We start from the raw sequence: 7620 nt of genomic DNA, 5'->3' as shown, positions 1-7620 counted from the left end.
GGCTTCTAATAATTTAGGGTACATGGATGTATATTGTTGAAATGCTTCTATGACCCTCTCTAAAAGTCTTTTACTGTCTAATATCATACACTATGGCCAAATTTGGGGTCCATTTGTGGCTGCATTGAGACCTTCCAGTAGAGCCTATGGTAGACCAAGAGCCTCTCCCTTCCTTCAATGGTGTTAAAAAATCTCAATCTGGGCAAATAAGGGGAAAGCAAGCACACTGTGGAAGGCTCCCCTGTGGGGCCAGGAAGCTGGTTCCTGGCCCCTTCTGTGGTGGAGGGAACCTGTAGAATACACCCTGTAGAATATGATAAAGGTAATCTGTCTCATATTAATACGTCAATCAAAGTAAAAAAAATTAGTCACTTTGTCAAAGTCACCTGTCAAAGTCACCAGTCAAAGTTATCTCATCAAAGTCAGTCATTTTGTATCAAAAACCACAAATACAACACACAAAACCACAAAAACTTCACTCTCTACAGGGCAGTAACAAGAATGACCAGAACTTAATACTTTTGAAAAACACCTCTTTATAACACCACAAACACAAATCCAATCATCTCTCCTTATTAGGTAGGAAGGAAATATAACCAGAAGCAATGCACATTCACAAGAAAGAAACAAATTGGTGGGGATTTGAGCCCATGCCCACCCAAACCTAGGCTCAGGATGGTTCCTGGCCCTGCACCCAGATACATCTATCCTCACCATAACAAACCACAAAAACAAATTCAAGGCCTTGTACCCAGAAGGATGTCACTCCATTTATAGTCAGTGAACAAAGGAACCAGAAACAAAAATCAATCAAACTAGAAAAATAAATAAATAAATAAATAAATAAATAAAATAGAGTCTGTAGTAACAAGAATGAACCAGAAGATGGCACTCACAGAGAGGGATGTGCTGCCACTCAATTGTGAACATTCAGCCAGCAACAAAAACCAAAACCACATGAGACACAATGAAATCAGTGGTAAGAGAAAAACTCATAGCTCTAAATGCCTCCAAAAATATTTGAAGAGAGCTTACACTAACAGCTTGACAGCACCCCTAAAATCTCCACAATGAAAAGCAGCAAATACACCCAAGAAGTGTAGATGGCAGGAAATAATCAAACTTAGGGATGAAATCAACCAAATAGAAACAAAAAGAACTATACAAAGCATCAACCAAACTAGGAGTTGGTTCTTTGAGGAAATCAACAAGATAGATAAACTTTTAGCCAGACTAACCAGAGGGTGCAGTGACAGTATGCAAATTAATAAATTCAGAAATGAAAAATGAGACATATCTTAAAATAATTATGTTTGTTGAATATTAACAGTTGAAAACTTTAAAATCATGTCCTACTTAAAAAAATACAGCAGCTGGAAATAACAAGAACCAACCAGAAAGTGTTGCTCACAGAAGGTGGAAGTGGCACCACTCAGATCTGGAAGAAAAAATATACAGCCCTCAGTAACAAGAACCAACCAGAAAGTGGTGCTAACACACAAATGGCAACCCTCAGTACTGCACAAATGTTTCCTCAGACCTGGAAAAATCACCATCGTAGTGTGAGTCAGTTATCTTTACACAGGTTTTCCTTACACTCTTGATCTCACAGAAAGTTTCTAACATTCAGACAAATTAGCTGTTGCACAATTCACAAGTTTTTGCTCCAACGAGCAAGTGCTCACCTGGTCAGAGCACACAGAAAACTTCTGACACTCAGGTTCCTCAGCATGGCTCAAACCTAGAAGTATTACCATGGCAACACAAGCCACCAGGTTCCACACAAATAAATTATCTGAGCTTGGTTGGAAACATTTATCTCCACACAAGCTGGCTTCTGTTCTGCTCTGTAGATCTCCCACAGAAAGCTCTGACAAATTCAGCACTCAGACAGGGAAAAAGCAGAAAGTTTAACACAATGTCACAAACATAAAATGCAAATACCTAGACTAGTTTGCCACCTTCAAGACCCTCTACATCAGTAGTCTTAGGTGTCATGGGAAACTTCCCAACCAATGCACCAAAATGTTGTGCCAGGTATATGTTAGTGATCCCCCAACACATACCCAGGAGCCAGTAAGATGCTATCCACAGTAGGGTTTTTATTCTATTCTAGGTAGCTCATGACCCCCAAAGCACCTTCATCATGCAGGACTGTTTTGGTAGTAGGGGAGCCCTGAATGTCTATGGGGCAAGGCTTTCTAGTAAGCAGCAAGCAGAGAGTATGTGTGCAAACATCTAATTGGAAAGAGACTGTGGCCTTTAATATAATTTGCTTGTGCTGGGTGTCATATCATAAACTTAACTTCTGTTCCCCTCTGCATTGGTGGTCATTAGGCAAGGGGTGAGCTTGCAACCTGTGAATGAACCCACGTCCTCTGGAAGCACATCCAATGCTCATAACTGCTTAGCCATCTCTCCAGCTCCTATTATATGAATCTTAAGAAAACAACCAGAAAAAATCAGCAGGTGCAGGTTTGTTGGGGGGAATAACTTTTAGACACTGGTCTTGTTGAGGGTTTAACCTAGAAACTGGTATTGTTGTGGATTAGCCTAGAGACTGGAGCTAGACTCAGGTTTTGTTGGGGAGCAACTTAGAAACTAATGAGGGGTGCTAACCTATAATTTTACCTGATTTCAAACTTAGGCCAGTGTGACTATAATGAGCCAAGGTCCCCGTCTATGTTGCTTGCTCTTCCCCAATCCGGAGTGCCAGAGCTCCAACATTCAGAGCTTGTATACTTGTACTATCTCACATTTCAAGTCTGGATATTGAGATGCTCAACCCAGTACATATTATTTAAAGGTGTCTAGGTGAAATACTTCCAGTCTATACCCCAGGCTAGACTCAAACTAGATAGGATCTTGTTTCTGCCTCCTTGTGTAGTATGAGCCTTAAGCCTGTCTAGCTCCCATATTTGGTACCACCAGCTCTAGACAATGTGCCAAGCTGATTCTTTCTGGTGGTTTTCTTAAGATTCATATAGTAGGAGCTGGAGAGAGAGCTAAGCAGTTATGAGCATTGGATGTGCTTGCAGAGGACATGGGTTCATTCATAACACACTTATCATGGCTCACAACTGTCTATGATTCCAGTTCCAGGGCTTCCAATGCCTTCACACAAACATACGTGCAGGCAACATACAAACGCAGGTAAAATAAAAGATAATAAAGGACATAAAAGTCAAAAGCAGATTTACATAATTTTTAAACTACTTATTTTAATTTATTTATCTTTGCACTATGTAGTACTATGTGTATTTTATGGATATCAGTAGTTAGGCTCATAAATGGGGTTACAGATATTTGGGAGTTTCTTTGTTGGACACTGGAAAATGACCTTTGGTTCTCTGTAAGAGCAGCCAGTGCTCTTGACTCCTTAGACATCTCCCAACCCCCACTTTGTGTTCTCCATATGTCAAAAATAGACTTTTAATACAGTATGTTCTGATTATATTTGTTCCACCCCCAACTCTTCTTAGATCCCCTCCTACTTCTTCTTTATCTCAATTTATGCCCTTTCTGTCTCTTCTCAAAACAAACAGGTAGCTAAAGAATACAAGAAGGAGCCAAGTGTGGTAGAACACACCTTTAATCCTAGTACTTAAGAGGAAGAGTCAGGCAGATCTCCATGAGGCGGTCTAGCCTTATCTACAAAGTGAGTTCCAGGACAGCCAGAGTTACACAGGGAAAGCATGTCTTAAAAAACAAACAAACAAACAAAAACAAACAAACAAACAAACAAAACAAACAATCACCCTTTCGGTCTGAGCAACACCGGAGTAGCTAGGGTGCACAGTCGGCTGACTACTGCCAGCTACCCACAACACCGGCCAAGCGATCTTAAGACTTCTGGTGAGTGGAACACAGCATCTGCTCCAATCCAATTGCGCGGGACTTGAGACTGCAGTAGTCAGGGAAGCAGAAAACCCGGTCTGAGTAGGGGCACAAGCCCCTTTCAGTCTGTGCAGCACCGGGGTAGCTAGGGCGCAGAATCAGCTGACAACCACCAGCTACCCACAACACCCGCCAAGTGATCTTAAGACTTCTGGTGATTGGAACACATCATCTGCTCCAATCCAATCGCGCGGGACCTAAGACTGCATTAGTTAGGAAAGCAGAAAACCCGGACCAAGCAGCACCTGGGTAGCTAGGGCGCAGAGTCGGCTGATAATCACCAGATACCCACAACACCAGCCACATGATCTTAAGAATTCTGAGGATTGGGATCTGCCCGGCGCGGGAGCGCTTTGCCTGAGCATCAGCAGCAGACATCTTGGTTCCGGGATCCAGCCGAGTGTATCCTGCACAGGCAGGTGACCATTTTCCCGGCCAGAGGATAGGGACCTGCCTGGCGTGGAAGTGCTTTGCCTGAGCATTGGCAGCAGACATCTTAGTTCCGGGACCCTGCCGAGTGTACCCTGCACAGACATCTTGGTTCCAGGACCCCGCTGAGTGTATCCTGCACAGCTCCAGAGAATACCAGATGGTGAAAGGCAAACGAAAGAATCCGACTAACAGAAATCAAGACCACTCACCATCATCAGAAAGCAGCACTCCCACCCCAACTAGTCCTGGGTACCCCAACACAACCGAAAAGCTAGACCCGGATTTAAAAGCATATCTCATGATGATGTTAGAGGACATCAAGAAGGTCTTTAATAACTCACTTAAAGAAATACAGGAGAACACTGCTAAAGAGTTACAAGTCCTAAAAGAAAAACATGAAAACACAACCAAACAGGTAGAAGTCCTTATAGGAAAACAGGAAAACACATCCAAACAGGTGATGGAAATGAACAAAACCATACTAGACATTAAAAAGGGAAGTAGGCACAATAAAGAAAACCCAAAGTAAGGCAACGCTGGAGATAGAAACCCTAGGAAGGAAAGCTGGAACCAAAGATGCAAGCATCAGCAACAGAATACAAGAGAGAGAAGAGAGAATCTCAGGTGCAGAAGATTCCATAGAGAACATTGGCACAACAATCAAAGAAAATACAAAATGCAGAAGGATCCAAACTCAAAACATCCAGGAAATACAGGACACAATGAGAAGATCCAAACGTACGGATAATAGGAGTTGATGAGAATGAAGATTTTCAACTTAAAGGGCCAGCAAATATATTCAACAAAATTATAGAAGAAAACTTCCCAAACCTAAAGAAAGACATGCCCATGAACATACAGGAAGCCTACAGAACTCCAAATAGACTGGACCAGAAAAGAAATTCTTCCTGACACATAATAATCAGAACAACAAATGCACTAAATAAACATAGAATATTAAAAGCTGTAAGGGAGAAAGGTCAAGTAACATATAAAGGCAGACCTATCAGAATTACACCAGACTTTTCACCAGAGACTATGAAAGCCAGAAGAGCCTGGACAGATGTTATACAGACACTAAGAGAACACAAATGCCAGCCCAGGCTACTATACCCAGCCAAACTCTCAATTATCATAGATGGAGAAACCAAACTATTCCACGACAAAACAAAATTTACACATTATATTTCCACGAATCCAGCCCTTCAAAGGATAATAACAGAAAAAAACAAAACAAAACAAAAAACAAAACAAACAACCAAAAAAAAGCAATACAAGCACGGAAATCACGCCCTAGAAAAAGCAAGGAAGTAATCCCTCAACAAACCAAAAAGAACACAGCCACAAGAACAGAATGCTAACTCTAACGACAAAAATAAAAGGAAGCAACATTTACTTTTCCTTAATATCTCTTAATATCAATGGACTCAATTCCCCAATAAAAAGACATAGACTAACAGACTGGCTACACAAACAGGACCCAACATTCTGCTGCTTACAGGAAACCCATCTCATGGAAAAAGACAGACACTACCTCAGAGTGAAAGGCTGACAAACAATTTTCCAAGCAAATGGTCTGAAGAAACAAGCTGGAGTAGCCATTCTAATATCGAATAAAATCGACTTGCAACCCAAAGTCATCAAAAAAGACAAGGAGGGACACTTCATATTCATCAAAGGTAAAATCCTCCAAGAGGAACTCTCAATCCTGAATATCTATGCTCCAAATGCAAGGGCAGCCACATTCATTAAAGACACATTAGTAAAGCTCAAAACACACATTGCACCTCACACAATAATATTGGGAGACTTCAACACACCACTTTCATCAAGGGACAGATCGTGGAAACAGAAACTAAACAGGGACACAGTGAACCTAACAGAAGTTATGAAACAAATGGACTTAACAGATATCTACAGAACATTTTATCCTAAAACAAAAGGATTTACCTTCTTCTCAGCACCTCACGGGACCTTCTTCAAAATTGACCATATAATTGGTCACAAAACAGGCCTCAACAGTACAAAAATATTGAAATCGTCCCATGCATCCTATCAGACCACCATGGACTAAGGCTGATCTTCAATAACAACATAAATATTGGAAAGCCCACCTTCACGTGGAAACTGAACAACACTCTTCTCTATGACACCTTGGTCAAGGAAGGAATAAAGAAAGAAATTAAAGACTTTTTAGAGTTTAATGAAAATGAAGCCACAACATACCCAAACCTATGGGACACAAAGAAATCATTTCAAAGAGGGAAACTCATAGCTCTGAGTGCCTCCAAAAAGAAACTAGAAAGAACACACACTAGCAGCTTGACAACACATCTAAAAGCTCTAGAAAAGAAGGAAGAAAATTCACCCAAGAGGAGTAGATGGCAGGAAATAATCAAACTCCGGGGAGAAATCAACCAACTGGAAACAAGAAGACCTATTCAAAGAATTAACCAAACGAGGAGTTGGTTCTTTGAGAAAATCAACAAGATAGATAAACCCTTAGCTAGACTCACTAAAGGGCACAGGGACAACATCCTAATTAACAAAATCAGAAATGAAAAGGGAGACAAAACAACAGATCCTGGATAAATCCAAATCACCATCAGATCCTTCTACAAAAGGCTATACTCAACAAAACTGGAAAACCTGGATGAAATGGACAAATTTCTAGACAGATACCAGGTACCAAAGTTAAATCAGGATTAAGTTAATGATCTAAACAGTCCCATATCCCCTAAAGAAATAGAAGCAGTCATTAATAGTCTCCCAGCCAAAAAAACCCCAGGACCAGATGGGTTTAGTGCAGATTTCTACCAGACCTTCAAAGAAGACCTAATTCCAGTTCTGCATAAACTATTCCACAAAATAGAAGTAGATGGAACTCTACCGAACTCATTCTATGAAGCCACAATTACTCTGATACCTAAACCACACAAAGATCCAACAAAGATAGAGAACTTCAGACCAATTTCCCTTATGAATATAGATGCAAAAATCCTCAATAAATTCTCGCTAACCGAATCCAAGAACACATTAAAGCAATCATCCATCCTGACCAAGTAGGTTTTATTCCAGGGATGCAGGGATGGTTTAATATACGGAAATCCATCAAAGTAATCCATTATATAAACAAACTCAAAGACAAAAACCACATGATCATCTCTTTAGATGCAGAAAAAGCATTCGACAAGATCCAACCCCCATTCATAATAAAACTCTTTGAAAGATCAGGAATTCAAGGCCCATACCTAACCATGATAAAAGCAATCTACAGCAAACCAGTAGCCA

The sequence above is a fragment of the Mus musculus genome, chromosome 5 (assembly GCF_000001635.26).
Source record: "Mus musculus strain C57BL/6J chromosome 5, GRCm38.p6 C57BL/6J".
Classification (NCBI taxonomy): domain Eukaryota; kingdom Metazoa; phylum Chordata; class Mammalia; order Rodentia; family Muridae; genus Mus; species Mus musculus.
Note: the sequence above shows the minus strand (reverse complement) of the source record.